An 18,266-nucleotide genomic window follows, 5' to 3' on the forward strand; every position below is an offset into this window, starting at 1 on the left:
AATTCTGGAAAAATGTAGAATGCTGTAGGGACACCGGTATTCTCTCACTCAGATCTGGAGAAGTCTGGTCCCAACTTCCAGCCAAGGAAGCTACAGGTAACTTGGTTATTGTATGAGTGACAGTCTGTGAAGTGCAAAGCAGGAAGGCAACTTTATTATTTTAACTGCACTGTTTTTGAACCAGTTGTACTATGGCAAAGGAAAAAAATCCCTTAGGATTGATTAGAGCAGGGGATGGGAGTGACTTGACCAGAGCTGTTGCACGTTGCTATGGGAACCTTCTCGCCACATAAAATATTGAAGTGTAACAGCAGAGTCAATGCTACAGTAGTGGTGACATTCCATAGGACTCTAAGGAGCAGAATACACCTTTGTCTATGATCTTGGAACTCCTACAGGGGAGCTAGTTGTGCTCTGGCAAAGGTGGAGAAGCTGGAAGTTCATGTTATTTTGAATTCAGGTCTTTGGCAGCAAAGGCCCAAAACCAGGGATTAGCAGACTTTTTCTGTAAAGGACCAAATAGTAAATTTTTTAATGCTTTTTGAGCATGTATTCTTTGTAGCCACTATTCAGCATTGCCACTGTGGCTTGAAAGCAGACATAAACAATATGCAAATTGTGCAAATAAGTGTGCAAATATGCAAATAGATGTGGTTGTATCGCAATAAATATTTGTAGACACTAAATTTTGAATTTAATATACTTTTTATATGTCATGAAAAAGTATTCTTTTTATTTCTTCCCAATCATTTAACAATGCAAAACACATTGTTACCTTGCAGGACATAGAAAAAACAGGCAGTGTGCCAAATTTGGTCCCCAGGCCATTGTTTGGGAATTATAGCTTTATACCAACAGAAAACCACTGTGTATAGCACCCCCAAGAGTGGGAGGGAATAATGTTTCTGGAAGCTGGCTCCAGAGATGATTGTTGGATACAGGCATACTTTATCAAAGGAGGCACAAAATTATCAGCTGAAATTTTGGAAATAGAGGGGATGAGAGTATCCAATCCAGTACCAGGCCAAAGCAGGGGCACTGAAATGGAGTTCAATACATGGAGTGAGGAGGCTGTTTCTGCAGGAGAGAAGCTAAGTCACAGGAGGAAATCAGCAGGTTGGGGGGTGAGGCCTGGGTCCTGGATGACAGAAAGGATGTTGTTAGAGCTTCCAGTCATGGGCTGCAATACAAGTTTGGGCCCAGGTTCTGTAAAGTACCTATTTAGAACAAAGGCTATTGACCTGGCAACGACCTAGTCTTACACCCTGTGTCAATATGTGCCAAAGTAGGCTCTGGAGGCACTGTTAAGTAGTGGTTAAGATCACTGGTTCTCTGTCAGACTGCCTGGGTACTTGATCTCATACGTGCACTTTCTAGCTTGGTGGCCTTGGGCAAGTTGCCGGGGAATAAGGAGTAGTATCTCTCCATCCAGTGTTGTTGAGGAAGTTATTGGTGTGAAAATCAAAACCATCTACTTACTTATTTACTTACTTATTGCTTACTACGTTCAACAGAGTTTACTATTCTGCTGTTTTCATCAACATAACTTTACTATTCCAGCTAACTCTTGGTTGGAATATAAAAGTTGCAAATAAATTTATTATTTATTCCAAGAACTTTTTGAAAGACCAAATAACTCTTCAACATAAAGCATCAAATGGCAGTTTACACCTCAGAGCTCTTAGACTCCTTACTCTCTTTGCTGTGCCCAGTAATTCTAAACTATGATGTCATGATCTATACCCAATCCCGGTCAACCCCTCTGTGTTAAAAGGAGAGGGAAAAATGGGTGATGGGCATTGAGGACGGCACTTGTCGGGATGAGCACTGGGTGTTGTATGTAAGCGATGAATCATGGGATAAGAGCACACTGTATACACTGTATGTTAGCTAACTTGACAATAAATTGTGTTTAAAAAAAAGACCTACCTTAAATCTAAATTCCAATATTATCACAACATTGCCCTTCTCTCTCTGAGATACTACAAAGACTCTGTAAAGGTAGTGCTTTTCCTTATAGCAGTGAGTAAGAACCTCAGCTTTGTCTTACCAATATACTTTTGGTGATATTTTTGATAGTTGGCATATAGAAAGCTCTCAGCTCGATGCTCTAGCATCGATACTCTGTGAAGTTAAGTATATAGAGATTCCCCAAAGCATTATTCACAATAGCCAAAAGGTGGAAGCAACCTAAATGTACACTGATGGATGAGTGAATAAACAAAATGTTATACCTACTAGTGTATACATACAATTGAATATTATTCAACCTTGAAAAATAAAGAAAATTTTGGCACATGCAACAACATGGATGAGCCTTGAAGATGTTATGCTAAGTGAAATAAGCCAGTCACAAAAAGACAAACATTATATGATTCCAGTTAGGTGGGGCAGCTAGAGTCATCAAATTCATAGAGACAAAAGGTGAAATGCTGGTTGCCAGGTGCCAAGGGAGGTAGTAATGGGGAATTCTTGCTTAACGGGTATGGCAGTTCAGTTTGGGATGATGAAAAAGTCCTGGAGATGGATGGTGGTGATGGTTGCATAACATGTAAATTATTTAATAACACTGAATTGTACACTTAAAAATGGTTAAGATGATAAATTTTGCGTTATTTATATTTTATTACAATAAAAATATATGTAGATGTCCCATAGGACTTGAGACTTTATTACTGTGGCCTTCATACCTTGTCCTTACCTCTAACTGTTCCTCTCCACTCTTCTCGATAAGATACAGAGTTCTCAAGTAATAGCCACTAATCTATAATGTCTCTGTCCTTAAAAGTAGCTATAGTTTGGCCAATACCCCTCCTGCTAAAATCCATAAAATATTCTGTCCTCCTTCCCCGCATTAGAATGAGCTCCTTTGTGGCTGTCTCATTCCAGGAGTTTTCCAATGCAGGCTTATGCTAATGATGGTCTGGTTGGTTTCCTTCCAGTGTGTGCGAGTTTTGTGTGTGTGTGCACGCGTGTGTGTGTGTGTGTGTGTGTGTGTGTGTGTGTGTGATGAGAGAGAGACAAAAGCAGAGACTAGAGAGACACAAAGGGAGAGAAAGAGAGAGAAAGACACAGAGAACAGCAGTGAGCTTGGAGGTCTGTAATCTCAGTACTACATGGGCTCCCAAAGCTGTCCTTGGAACATCAATCCCTGGTCTAATTAGGTGAAAGAGATTCAGGAGGCCTTAAAGAAGGTCAGCAATGGCATCTGGGTCTGGATCATTGGACTTAAGTTCCACTGACTTATCTCCAGGAACCAAATGCTATTAACTTCTATTTTGTCCCAGGCAGAGTGAGTCCTAAGGCTGTGGAGATCTCTGCAGTCTGAAGGAACAGGAAGAGCTGAAGCAAGTCACTTTTGCATGCTGGCCAAGTTTGAGGACAGGCTTGACCAGGAGTCAGTGAGGAATTCTGAGCACTGGTAATGAGGAATCCCACTAATGTCTGTGGGGAGAGTGTAGAACCCAGTGGAAATGGACTGCAGTACACGACCAAGAGGTCTTGAGACACAATATTGATTAGCAGACTGTCCTGAGATGGCAGTTTGTAGTACATGAGGGAAAATCAGAGTTTTCCAGACCCCTGGGTGTTGGGGGTACCCACAAGAGGATTTCAAGAGCTTCCCATGGCAGAGGACTCAGTAGGCCCCTAACTTGGAGATGGGCACAAGAGTTGCATTTGATCCTTGAGACCTGTGATGGCTAATTTAATATGTCACCTCGACTGGGCTAAGAGAATGCCAGATAGCTGATGAAAACATTATATCTAGGTGTGTGAGGATGTTTCTGGAAGAGATTAGCATTTAAATCTATACACTGAGTAAAGAAAATCCCCCTTATGAATGCAAGTGGTCATTACTCAATATGCTGAAAGACTTGAATAAAAAAGGTAGAGGAAGGGCAGATTTATTCTCTACTTGCTCTAGGACTTTCATCCTGTCCTGTCCTCAGACATTGGTGCTTTTGGTTCTTGAACTTTTGGACTTGGACTGGAATTTAAACCATCGACTTCCTGGTTCTCAGGCCTTAGGGTTTGGACTAGAACTACACCACCGGCTTCCGTGGGCCTCCAGTTTCCAGATGGAAGATCATGAGACCTCTCATCCTCCATAACTGCATGAGCCAATCCGTCATACTAAATCTCCTTTTATAACTATCTGTCTGTTTGTCTATCTGTCTATTTGGATAGATACAAGAACCCTAATACAAGGATCGAAGCACTGAACACAAGACTTGCCTTTGCAGCTTTGGCCTAAAACAACAACCAATCTGAAGAATAGTCATCAAGAAAATGTTAACTTAGATTCAACATATTCAATTAAAAAAATAAACAGAAAGGTGTTCCTATTGTTACAGAAATACTGATTTTAGAGATGTTTAAAATAGCAAAAATTTGGTGTCTAAAGTAGAAATCTTTGATTATCTAAAATTTTATTTAAAGGATGAATGCCCCGAGTCAACAATGGCGGGTGAGTGAAGGGTAAAAGAGTTACTCTAAAGGCTAGTCATCCTTAAATATATGAAAAGCTTCAAGAGTAAACATGAATACAATCACAAATTGAAATCCAGATTTCTGAACTGATTAACAACCTGGGTAAGGAGTAATGTTATCTCAGTGGGCACCAGTTGGACCCAATGCTGTTTGCTCTTAAGCCCAGTTGCAGAGAGATATCCAAGCAGGTGGCTGAATCTTTTATTGGTACAGTGGCTGGCATCCATTACCTTATTGAGAAAGGTAAAAACCTTTTTCTGTTATTCATGTACTACTCTTTATGGTCCAAAGGAGCAGTCACTTAATGGCTACAGAGTAGGGAAATTAATAATAATGGACCAGACTCTCATCCCATGCAATCAAATAGATGTTATTCTCTATTGAGTTATGTGGCATAAGAATCTCACCTAATAACAGTAATAAATAATGGGGTAATTTCCATGCCAGCTGCTAGCGGTTTCCTTGCTTCTAAACCAGGGTTTTATATCATTGTATTTCTACCTTCAGGAAACAATGACATTCTCAGGCCTGTTTTAAAAGTCTGCACTTTTTTGCTTTTTATTGCTGTAGTTTTTATGGGTTGTCTCAGAGTCCAGAGTTGAATTTTTAGGTCCCTAAGAGAGGGAAATGTGATAAAAACAGTATTGTTAATGGAGCTTGATGTGATTATTATGGAGGGACGTTCACTATCTCTCTCCCAGAGATTTGGGAGACTTTAGGATTGGGGGACTTTGAATACAGTTTTTTTTCAAGGTGATTTATATGATACATGGGTAAGAATATGTCCTTTGCAAATAATGATTATTTTGCTAGTGGTTTGCATCTGTCTTTGGTGGTATGGACTGCCTCACTGACAATGAAGTTTTAGTAGAGTAAGCTTACCTGGGGTTCTGAATCCAATAGTACATAATAACTTGGTTTTATGTATTGTATATTTCAAACTTCTGGAGACAGCTGGGAAGAAAAACACAGTAGAATCTCTGTGTAGACTTATAAATATTCTTGTTTTTATTTTCAGGCTCCATCCCTGTGTCATTTTGGATGATCATTTTGCTATATTATCATAGAATGGTTTATTGTCATTACTTTTACGCTCTAGATGCAAAGAATGTGCCTTAACCTCCACCTTCTTGGGATTTGTAGGTACTTGCTTTGTGCATCTATTTCAACATATCATAATTTGGATGTTTGGGTATTAGTTGGATTAGTTGTATACTTGTCTGTCTTCTCTGCTAGACTGTACGTCCCTTTATCCTCTCTCTCCGTTTGTGTCTCTCTTTTTACTTCAGGGAGTAAGTTATTAATCCCAATTGACACAAGGGCAAACCGAAACACAGAGAAGTCTGTGTGTCCAATGTTATAGAGCTGGCAGGCACAGAGCCAAGATGGGTCTAGCTACAGAGCCCATGGTCTTAACCACACTCTGCTCTCTCTCTTGTGAACAGCTAGCATGGCACCTTAGACATGGTTTGTTGAATGAATCACTTCACTCATGAAGATGGTGTATAAACATAAGATGATGTTCCTGTGAACAAAGATTGTTTCTTGGGAAATGGGGAAGATGTATGTGTTCCAGTACAGTCTTCCAGTTCTTACATCTCTGAGAGTATGCCACATCTTTTTGGCCCTTCCATCCCCAGCAATGCTACTCTGGGTCTCTGGATCTCTCCAAGAGAAAGAGGGAACATCCAATACTGAACCTGCTTCTATGGGCTTGGAAAAACTTCTGACATTTCCTCCCTAGGCTCTAACCCCAAAAACTCCCCTTGTAGGTAACCTCTGCAGGTCTCCCTTGGCAAGGAGATTGCTCTTATACATGTCAAATGGAATAAGAATAAGAACTCCTGACATATCATTAATATTCCTGAGAGTAGGGGAAATAACATGAAGTAGAATATTTCTCTTATAGTAAATGATCCGTTTTCCTGAAAAGAACATTTAGTATAATGCTTCATTTCCATATCCTTACAGTCTCATTTTAAGACTTAACAGTTTTTAAATTATGAAAGAACACTCTGAAAAATGCTCTGCTACATTCCTCCAGACTGTCTTCCTGGTGGCAATACATATGGAGAGTAAGAGACTAATTTTGGATCCAGACAGACAGTCTTTTGGTTCTCTGAATGGCATTTTCCCAAACAAACTGCTGAATGCTTCAGAAATGAAACCTGTGATGTCTCGCGCAGGTTGTACAGAATACACATAAAAGAGATTCCCATACGCATTGTCAGATGGGTTCCGATATGCCCTGACTGATGGAAAAATGTGTATTTGTGAGATTAACTGAAGGAGAGTTGGAAAGTGTTTAAGGTTTTTTGTTTTTATCTTCAATCATGGTAAATAAATAAACATTTGTTAGTAAACAAGTGTCATACATATGAGAAACATTCTGATGGGAGAATATTTTTATGAGAAGAACAATAAAATATATATACTGAAAAGAATTGATGATAGGGGTTTTCATAATTATTTCTTGTGAATAGGTTTTTTTTTTTTTTTTTTTTTTTTTTTTTTTTTTAATTAGGGCAAGAAAGTTCTATGGCCCAGGGACTTTCTGTGACTGATATTTGTTTGTTTGTTTGTTGTTTGTTTAATTTTATTTAAATCCAAGTTAGTTAACATAGAGTATAATAATGGTCTCAGGAGTAGAATTTAATGGTTCATCACTTGCATATAACATCCAGTGCTCATCCCAACAAGTGCCCTCCTTAATACCCATCGCCCATTTAGCCCATCCCCTCACCCACCTCCTCTCCAGCAACCCTCAGTTTCTTCTATGTATTTAAGAATCTCTTATGGTTTGCCTTCCTCTTTGTTTTTATCTTATTTTTTCTTTCCTTCCCCTATGTCGGCCCAGGGACTTTTCTTAAAAAAAAAAAAAAAAAAAGCTTAACATTCAAGTGTAAATTGTCTTGTATGTAGCTCTGTGACTGAGTCCATCTCACCATCGCTCCTAAATGCTTCCTATGAGTCAGATACACACAGCTTCATCATATGAGTGGTATCTGCCTATTTGTGTTGAGGGTGTGTGGGTATATGTATGGTGGATCTAACTAAAGGAAACTAACCATGAAATCAAGAAATACAGCCAAGTCTTATATTTGAGAAAAGAAAAAAGAAACAACAGCAGAAGATGGAAATCTGAACCAGATATGACAGAGAAAATAGCGAGATTCCATACATTTGTAAAAGTCGTGAATGAGGCATTGAATTTTCCAAAGAATGTGAGATGGTGTTTTGAGTCAGTCTTATTTAGATTTTAAAGGTCAGAGTAACCCCAGATGTTATATGGATTAAAATTAATTCAACAATATTTACTAAGCACCTTCCATGTGTCAGATGGTCCTTTAGGTCCTCAGGATACGTCAGTGAACAAACCATGGTACTTGACCCATATACCATACTCGTACCATGGCATGCTTAGGAACCATATCAAGTGCTTATAGGCATCACTGAGTTTAACCTTCATTTCTCAGTGAAGATAAGAGTTCCAGAGATTAAGTGACTTGCCCAAGGCTACACAACCAATAATTGACACTACAAATATCATACTCTTTAAAAAATTTTCTTTTTAATGTTTATTTATTTTTAAGTGAGAGAGAGTGTGAACAGGGGAGGGGCAGAGAGAGAGGGAGACACAGACTCTGAAGCAGGCTCCAGGCACTGAGTTGTCAGCACAAAGCCCAACACAGAGCTTGAACCCACGGACTGTGAGATCATGACCTGAGCTGAAGTCGGAGGCTTAACTGACTGAGCCACCCAGGTGCCCCACAAATCATACTCTTAAGCTCTTCACTGGATCATGTAGTGCAGCTGCTTGGTTTGAGGTGGGTAAAATATTAACTCCATTTTATTCATGAGTAGATTGGGGCCCAGAGAGACAACATGACTTGTCTAAAATATGTTTACAGTAAGTGGTAGAAGGAACCACATTTCATATGTCTGGCTGCTAGATGATGCTTCTTCACTGTTCTGTACTACCTGCAAAACTAGATATGAAACACAATTTGTATGTATATCCAGTATTAAAAAATACCATTTAATAGCTGAAACTGTGGAAATAGAATATAAGACTGTCTTCATGAGATGGAATTGATATATCATAGTAATGAATGCAGAATAGTCATGATTTTAAAAAATGGGTATTGAACAACTACATTTGAGCCTTTATTTTTAAGGTAGATCTAAGAGTTCCCAAAATATACTGTTCTACTTGAATAGGGTATTATATTATTGTTGTTAATATCTTAAAAACGATTTCTCCTTTTCAAATTTGAAATGCTCTTCTAAATATTCATGGTATTTAGCTCATAAGGAAAAAACCAGACAAATCAAATGAATAAGTTATTAAGGTGTCAGTAACATACTAAATTATTAGGATGGATGAGAACATTTAAGAATAACCACAATATGAAAAATTCAAGTAATTCTCTTTAAGTGGTTCATAATTTCCTTGTTCTTATTACTTCTCCTGTTCCACCATACCCACAAACTACAAGTTAATAGAAAACAGGAACAAAATTGTGTGTGTGTGTGTGTGTGTGTGTGTGTGTGTGTGTGTATGTTTGCAGGCTCAGGATATTACATTTGTGTATCCAAGGGTTGGTTATTTTATTCAGTTTATTTGGAATTCAGAAAAGCAGGAAACACATTTAATTCTTAAGCATCATGGGAATAGGTCACATAACACAGTCAGGAACCTCTCATAACAAATTAAATATAGCCAGGTGTGAGGGAAAATAAATTCCATATGTTTAAAAATTATTGGAGTAGATAGAATTTCACTGGAAAATATAAGTGGAATCTGGAGGTCCTTTCATTAAAAAGTTTATTAAACTATAACATGTCTGATGGTTATTGCTTATCTGAGAATAGGGTGAAGTTACCATTGTGGGTATTGATTCAAAGTACCTCATTCAAACTAGACCTATGACTTTACTTGCTCAAAGTAGGCTTCTCTTCCTTCTTGGGTTAGAATATTCATCGCATCCTTATGAAACGTCTGGAACCAAAATGAATGTTCAGAAACTTCTTTATTCCTGAGAGATGGCAATGCGTCAAGGATCTGGGAAGACAAATGAACTCTTACTTTATCTGAGGAAAGCTGTTAAAATAAACTTGACCCTGTGTTAAGTACTTTATGTAGATAAGCATGTCGCATGCTCACCACAAGCCTATGAAGCTCGATTATTATCCTCCTTGGTGAGATGTGGAGATGTGGAGATGACGAGATTTAGCAACTCACTCAACTTTCCCCCTGCTTATAAGGACTAGTATTTGAATCCAGATCTGTTGGGTTGCAAAGCATTTCTACTAGGTCATGCTACACCTCAATGGAGAGAATTATGAAGTGATGAAGAAAAGAAAAAAAAACAACAGTGAAAAGAATGCCTATGTACAAGGAGAGGTTAGACCAAGGGTGTGAAGTGGTGGTGGATGGCAGACATGTAGAAATAAAGCTACTCAGCTACTTCCTGGTTGGCTAGGTTTCCTTGTGACTGGACCTCAGCCATCCTCCATTCCCTGCCTGGCCCAAGCAACAGTCCTGGTGTTCCTGGATGGTTCTTTCTATCATTTTTCCTTCATACAGGACCTGATATTTCAATTTGTTCTTACATTATGGTGTTGCTTTTAATGATCTCATGCTCAGTCCTGGCTGAACTTGACCTCTTATTAGCACCTGCCTTTTTCTTGTAGGTTAGAAAATAATCACTTGTTTTTTAAGACATTGTTGGATTTGTAGTGACTGTCTAAGGCACTATGTCTTCTCATTGGGGCAATTGATTGATTGCTTGATTGGTTGATTATGTCTGTGATTTGAGGAGAAAGAGCAGTGTGGGCAGGCATGCTATATATATTTGCCGTTCTTGTACAGGATAGTCAGGGCTTGGTTCTGCTTTCTGAGGTATCCTCCAGCTAATCTGATTAAAAAACCACGAAATTATTCCTGTATCTGAAATGCAAAACAAAGAACCAAGGTCAGACACCCTACCTGCTACTGGGGATAGAGAGATGAGTATGACATTATCTTTGCTATATTCTTGTTCAAGTGCTTGACAGTTTTCAAAACATGCTTACAAACTCTCTTTTGGTCATCTTAACAGGTGTGATAGTCAGAATATGGCACATGTTATTAAGCATAGGTACTTTAAGCAAACTGGACATTTCTGGCCAAGTAAGAAGATCGTTGTGTCAGTTTGGGAATGCTTGCAGAAGAATACCCAGTCTCCAAGGCTTAAACAAATTAGGGCAGTCTTCAAGGATGCAGTGGCTCAGGAACTAGGAGGCTGCAATCCCCGCCCTTCTCCTGATTTTCCCTCCTAGTGGCAAGATGGCTGCTGTGGCTTCAGCTATTGAGTCAGCAGAAGGAGAAAACAGCAAGGGAAATGTGACAGCACCTCTATCAGGAAAGCAAAACTTTCTGAGTAATCCCCAGAAAGTTTCTGGTGTCACATCATCACCCTAGCTGCAAGGTAGGTTAGAAAATGTGTATCTAGCTGCCCCCAGTAAAACCAAGCTTATATTAATATGGAAAAAGAAGAGAATCTGTATTAGATAGCCAGCTAGCAGTGTCTGCCACAGATACATACACAGATACAGGTCATTTGGGAAACTGCCATTGGGGTCGGGCTGTATAGTACTAGATATAGGAAAATAGTTTAAACTTTATAGTTGTCTATATCTACTTAGGGTAATGCCATTGGTTTCTAGTTTCTAGAAGCACCACTGACCATAGCAGCTCTTTCAAAGAATAGGCTATGTATTGTCTACTCTGTGTGTGCATGTGTGCTTATACATAGGGCTGTATTCCTATGCATTTTCTAAAATACAATTTAATGGCACAAAGATAATGAGCACCTTACACTGTGAATCACTTCTTTTTCACAGGATGTCTTTGGCACTAGTCATGCAGTGGGGTTAATGAATACTGTTGTTAGAACAGTATGTGCTCCCGTATGGAATGTCTTCATGTCACTGAAGTGAAAGAATGTATTAAGGTACAGCCCCTCAGGATACCAAGAAGTTTCCTGTTGATTTGCTCCCTGCTAAAAAAGGCACATGATTTAGCAGGGTAATAAGTGAAAATCATTGGACATAAACTTTTGGTTCAGGAGCACATGTTGGGGGCTAGCAGGGCTTAAATGCAGAAATTTGGGGTTTGGAAGATAGCACATTTCACATCGCATCTTTGCTTCATTCTGAAAAAAGACTGTAATGACTTTCTGGGGAGAAGAAATTACATCTTTTTGGTCATCTCAGGAAGCATGGAGGACAAAGTCCAAAGGAAGGAGAGTGGAAAAGGGTAATGTAATTTATCAAATGTCAGCTGTATGCTGGGAACTGTGTTGGGGTCTTGAATATATTAACTCACTAAAACCAGAGAACAGTCCTACAAGCAGGTATTTATTTATTATTATTATTATTTTTAAAAAATATTTTTATTTACTTTTTTATTTTCTTAGAGAGAGAGTGAGCAGGGAAGAAGGGCAGAGGGAGAGAGAGAGAGAGAGAGAGAGAGAGAGAGAGAGAGAGAGAGAGAGAGAATCCCAGGCAGGCTCCACAGTCAGCATAGAGCCTGACATGGGGCTTGATCTCACACCAGGAGATTATGACCTGAGCTGAAATCAAGAGTTGGATGCTCAATTGGCTGAGGCACCCAGGCACCCCAACATTCCAATTTTATAGGTAGGAAACCTGAACTTTAGGGATATTAAATGAATTTCCCAGGGTCACATAGCTAGTGAGTTAGAAGGTCAGATCTTGCTAATCTCAGAGGCCATCCTATTACCCACACTGCCCTCTAGAACTGGTAAACTGTGCCCCCAAACACTACAGCTGGCTCTTAATAGGAAAAATGTGCTAGACATACCACCTAATCTACCAGTTTGGAACATTTCTTTCCCAACTCTGAGCAGTTGCTACTTCATTTCCTTTTGCTCTGCTTCAGTCTGTAAGAAGGTGATAAGAATGCCTCCAAATGCCATCTCTTAGGAATTAAACTAACAGGAATGGGAGGAAGGACTGGCTAGCATCAAATCCCTCCAGGCCATTTCTCTTAAATCTGCCTTAGTCCCAGGACATCTTTGAGACCCAGGATGAGAAGCCAGTTCATAGACATATTGCAATTGATTAGCTCTTAGGATCATAATCATTTGTAATGTGACTATACAAAACACAATTTTAAAGTAGTATTAAGTTGATATTAAATCTGAACAAACCAGTTACTTTGCTTTCAGTGTGGCATTCTGGGTTAATTTGCATTAAGTAGGCAAAGAACCCTTGGGTGTCTGAACGGACCGCTCAGGAGCTGAACGGGTGACCCTAATAGTAAGTATAATCCCAGTTACCTGTGACTTTCCACATCTGACCTCATGTTATGATTGCACTGTGAGAATTTTCCTACCTAAGGCAAATTAGTTATGTAGTGTAGATCATGAGCTCTTGGTATGCTTCCGGTTTGGTCTGCCCAAAATATGGGTATGCACGTTTCAAATTTAATGAATTTACTGAATAAATAAGTGGATGACATAAAAATGCATTGATCAGTGAATGAAGGTTTGGATTCCTGCAGCTTCTGTTTTCTTGGAGTTTCCCAGGCCAGCCAATTTGCAGGTGAGATAGTGTTCAGGTTAGGGTTAGACCATTCCCCCTGTCTTTTTTTATGTCTCTTCTACTTTGCAATGACAGAGGTCTCAGTCAGGGAACTGAAGTAAAGGAGATGGCTCTCTGAAGTGAAGATTCTAGCTCATTATTGATCCTCACCACTGGTATTTGGTTGAAGTGCCATAGAGAATGTAGTTCAAAGCTAATGCTCTCAATTTCCCTCTTCTTGAGCATCCCATACAGTGCTTGGGAGCATGTTTGCTATAATTAATCTGTCTTCATAGCAGATATATCCACTGATGGTTTCAATTTCAAACAGGAATGTCGTTCACTCTAGCTAACGGTATTTGCAGTTGTTCCCATGGTTAACTCACCTGCTTAATGGGTAGACCACCAGTGATGGCACAAATGGATGGATTTAGGTTGGTTATGATTTTAACAGACACTGAAAGAGGTATTTCCTTTATTTTAAGAAGCATTACAAGATATGAAGTCTTGATATTCTCTTTCTCTCCCACCCTCTGCACCACCTACAACACAACTTGGTTCAGCTGTTTTACATTAATAAAACAGGGTTGTACGTTCAAGGCCAGACTTATGGATGTGTGATCTGTGCAGTCCCACTGGGACCCATACTCAGAACCCCACACTTGGTTCAATGCTCTGTGGTTGCTGTCTTGAAACTCTTAATAATTCTCTGACAAGGGGCCCAGCATTTTTATTTTGCACAGGGCCTTGCAAATTATGTAGCTGAACCTGCCTGGGTTATCTACTGTCAAATCACCAAAAAGGAATGGTTGGAGAGAGTGAGAATAGAAGGTGGCAATTTCATAATCCCAGAGATTTGCATGCTGTGATCAGACACAGACACAGACACAAGAGAAATGATTAGTGAGAGTAGAGCAGGGGAACAGGACGTGGAAGTAGTTTTCCAACTTTCAAGTCACATCTTTGCATCAGCCTTAATTATGGGTTTTATAATATGAATTCCCTGAATAGAGATAGACTGGTAATCGTGCCATTTGAAAAATGCTTTTGAAAGTCAAATGCTGATGCTTTTCGAAGTTCTTGGTTCTTTACTCCTGCTCCTCCAGAAGCTCAGATAATCACAGCTTGATGGCGAATCTGTTGTGCAGGAGCCAGAGTAACTGGAGATAGGTCTTCCCAGCACCCTAGTGTGAAGATGCCTCTCCATTCTCCCAGACATCCTTCCCATCTGCCTACTTGTGGTATGGCTAATATGCAGCATACTAACAGGCACCAGGTTTTTTAATTCATTTGCAAGTATAAATAGTCTTTCAAGAAACATACCCTGTATGATTTGGGGAATCATATTCCCCGGTTTGGGGAATGCATAATTTTCAGCAGCAGGCATACCTTTGTTTTTCACTTAAGTCACGATACCTTACCTTTTCCCTTGACTTTCCTTTGACCGTATGCTAAATCCTTCCACTTCTTGTTTCCTGAATCTCTCCCCTGCTGGCGCATAGCCTTTCCACTCCCTTACTTCAGTCCCTCAACACTTCTTTCGTGGGAAATCACTGTTGGCTTGTGTCAGATGAGTCTCCATCTCAATGAAACCAGAGTGATCCTTCTAAAACGCAAGTTGGAGATAAACTAGGACTGACTTTGCCACCATCATGCTTTATTCAGTTCAATGACTTCTGTTCTCTTTAAGTACAAAGGTCTCTTCTCCTTGAGACACAAAGATCATTCAGAGAAACACTGAAGATGCCTTTGCCTTCTTCCCCAGTCTCATCTCTCATCTCTTCTCTCTGCATACCCTCAGCTCTAGCAGTTCCGGGAAAAGGCCATGTTCTGTCTGACCTAGATTTGTACCTGTCCCCTCTATTTAAAGCTGCTTACGTCGTCTTCTTCAACTAGATCACCTCTACTTGCTTTTTAGGACTCAGATGAAATGTTGCTCTCTCCAAGGAAGACCTCTTGAACACTCCTTACTTCTAGGTAGTCAGGTAGCCCTCTTCTGTGCTTTTAGGGAAAACTGGAATGATGCACCACTCTGTCATAACACGTATTGCTGAGTATTATATGTGTTTCCTTATTTGTCTTCTGCCACTAGGCTCCACCACCTCGACACGGGGCCCATGCTGTTTTGGTACCTGATATGTGATGCTCATAGTTTAATGAGTGAGTGAATAAGTGAATGAGTGAGTTAATGGAATGGACAAAAATATGTCATTATCGATGAGGATTTCTGGAATGTCAAGAGTTAGAACTTCTGTGCTCCTGTAACAGGCTCTTAGTTTTTCAGCTAACCTCATGTGGCATTTCCTTGAAAGGACTCAAATGAAGATCCTTCTGAACTGAGTCGACAGTATAACATTGTAAATCAGAGTCATTACAGAATTATGAGAGTTAGGCATGGAAAAGAAAATAGATTGTTGTATGTAAACAAATTCTATGAAGTATAATTTCTGAATCTACAGATGGCAAATTTGGCCTTTGAGGGGTTATTTCCCACTGGCTTGGTGGACTAGGGCAAGAGGTTAACTTCCTTGGAGTGGGGGAGTATATTGCTGTGAAAGCTAGGGTGAAAGTCAATTTCCCCCTGTCTGTCTTCTGTAAAACTGAGAGCTTTGGGTTGGGGCTTCTCTGAGAGGAGGAAAGACCATGGACACAGCAGGTCAAGTAAAGACAATGAATTCCGTGTCCAACTTCAAATAGAACTAGTTATATACCCTCAAGAAGGGAAAATATTTGAGGCCTGTTCAAGATGAGTGTCATGTCACTGAGATCTCTCTCTGTGCTTATTTCTGTCGGAAGAAAAAGTATTGTGTTCTGTTATCTAAAGCAAGAATGATGAACACATGGCCCTGCATGGATCCAGGACAGGTTCCAGTCCTCAATCACAATGTATTTTCCTGCTGAGCCTGGATTGGGCCTCCGAATTATTCTCAATGTATTCTTCCAGGTAACTTCCACCAATATATTAGAGTTTCTGAGTGAATGAATCTGGCAATCAATTCCTGTTCTAATGGGTATGTTGCTATCTATCCAGTAGCTGTGTTATCCTAATTTTGGCACTCTCCTGATTTCATGACCATGGTGCGGGGGACAAGGAGCACATGAGGACTTATGGAATCCTAGTCCCAGTATCAAAATTTGTATTTGTCAGTGTTCTCCAGAGAAACAGAACTAGGATGTGTGTGTATATACACATGCACACACACACACACACACACACACACACGTATACTTATGTGTATGTATGTGTGCACATGCATGCATATGTGTGTACCTATATAATAAATATATCCGTGTTATATATATAATATATATTCTTTCAGAAAGAATATATACTATATATTTGTGTGTGTGTGTGTGTGTGTGTGTGTATTCAGAAAGAAAGAAAGAGATAGTTTTATTTCAAGGAATTGGCTCATATGATTATAGGGGCTTACAAATCTGAAATCTACAGGACAGGCTGGCGACTGGAGACCCAGAGGAGAGTTGATATTGCAGCTCAAGTCCAGTCTGGAGATATAATTCCTTCGTCCTCAGGGTTCCCTCAGTCTTTTCTCTTAAAAATTTTTTTTAATGTTTATTTATTTTTGAGAGAGAGAGAGAGAGAAACAGAGCAGGGTAAGGACAGAGAGAGAGGGAAACACAGAATCCAAAGCAGGCTCCAGGCTCCAAGCTGTCAGCACAGAGCCCGACGTGGGGCTTGAACTCACAAATTATGAGATTATGACCTGAGCCAAAGTCCAACGCTTAACCAACTGAGCCACCCAGACACCCCTCCTCAGTCTTTTCTCTTAATGCTTGCAATTGATTGGATGATGTCAACCCTCATTTTATGGCGTGATCTGATTTATTCAAAGTCTACTAACATCAATGTTAATTAAATCTAAAAAATACCTTTTACAGCAACATGTAGACTGATATTTGATCAAATATTTGGGTATCATAGCCTAGATAAGTTGACACATAAAATTAACCATCATAAGCTCTTTTGGCTGAAAAGAATTATATGCATACGATGAAAGGAATTCTTCCCTTGCTTCCTTCCTTCCCTTCTTCCTTCTACGTATCTATACACTATTGTACATGGTATCCTATGTACCAGGTACTATTCTAGGAATTGAGGATACAATGGAAGATTTCACAACTCCGGGGAGAAGCTTTTATAGACACTAAAACTTGAATGATGCGCTCTGAAAATCTTTCTGAGCCAAGCTTTGGGCAAATGCAAAGCATAAATTTCAGGAAAAGTGAATATTATGCTCTTTCTTTGGTTATAAATGATCTCAGCAAATAACTTCTGCAGAGCAATTCCTTCTTCACTAGTAGCAGTGTATTAGTTTTGAAACGAACCTGAATATCTTCTGGTTTGAGGATTTTCCAGAAAACTCTCCCTTATTAAAGATACTTCTCCTCCATGATTTCCCTTCTCTTAGAATGAAATACATGTTTATTTCCTCAACATGCGATCTCACAAAGTGTTTTCTGTTCGGTTCTTGCTGATGTAAACCAGCATAATAAATACATTAATTTTTTTATTGTGGTAGAGTATACAAAACATAAAATGTACCATCTTAACCATTTTTAAGTTCAGTGCTATTAAGTATGTTCACATTGTTGTAAAACCATCACCACCTCTGCATCTAGACCTCTTTTCATCTTGCAAACCTGAAATACCATACCCATTAAATAATAATTCTCTATCTTCCCTTCCCCCTAGTCTCTGGTAACAACCATTCTACTTTCTATATCTGTGAACTGAACTACTTTAGCTACCTCATGTAAGTGGAATCATACGGTATCTGTCCTTTTGTGACTGCCTTTATTTTAATTAGCCTAATGTCCTCAGGATTCATCCATGTTGTTGCATGTGTCAGAATTCCCTTCCATTTTAAGGCTGAATAATATTCCATTGTATGTACATAGAGAATATACCCACCATATTTTGTTTATCCATCAATCTGTTGATGGACACCGGGTTGCTGTCACCGTTTGGCTATTCTGAATAATGCTGCTATGAACATGGGCATACAAATATCTCTTTGAGTCCTTGCTTTCAATTCTTTGAAGGATATATGTAGAAATGGAATTGCTAGATCAATGGTAATTCTATTTGTAACTTAGTAAGCACATTTTAAAACGTTCAGATTCATACTGTCTTCTCAGTTTCTCATTCTCAGAACTTTATC

Source organism: Neofelis nebulosa, chromosome 2 (genome assembly GCF_028018385.1).
Source record: "Neofelis nebulosa isolate mNeoNeb1 chromosome 2, mNeoNeb1.pri, whole genome shotgun sequence".
NCBI classification, from domain to species: Eukaryota; Metazoa; Chordata; class Mammalia; order Carnivora; family Felidae; genus Neofelis; species Neofelis nebulosa.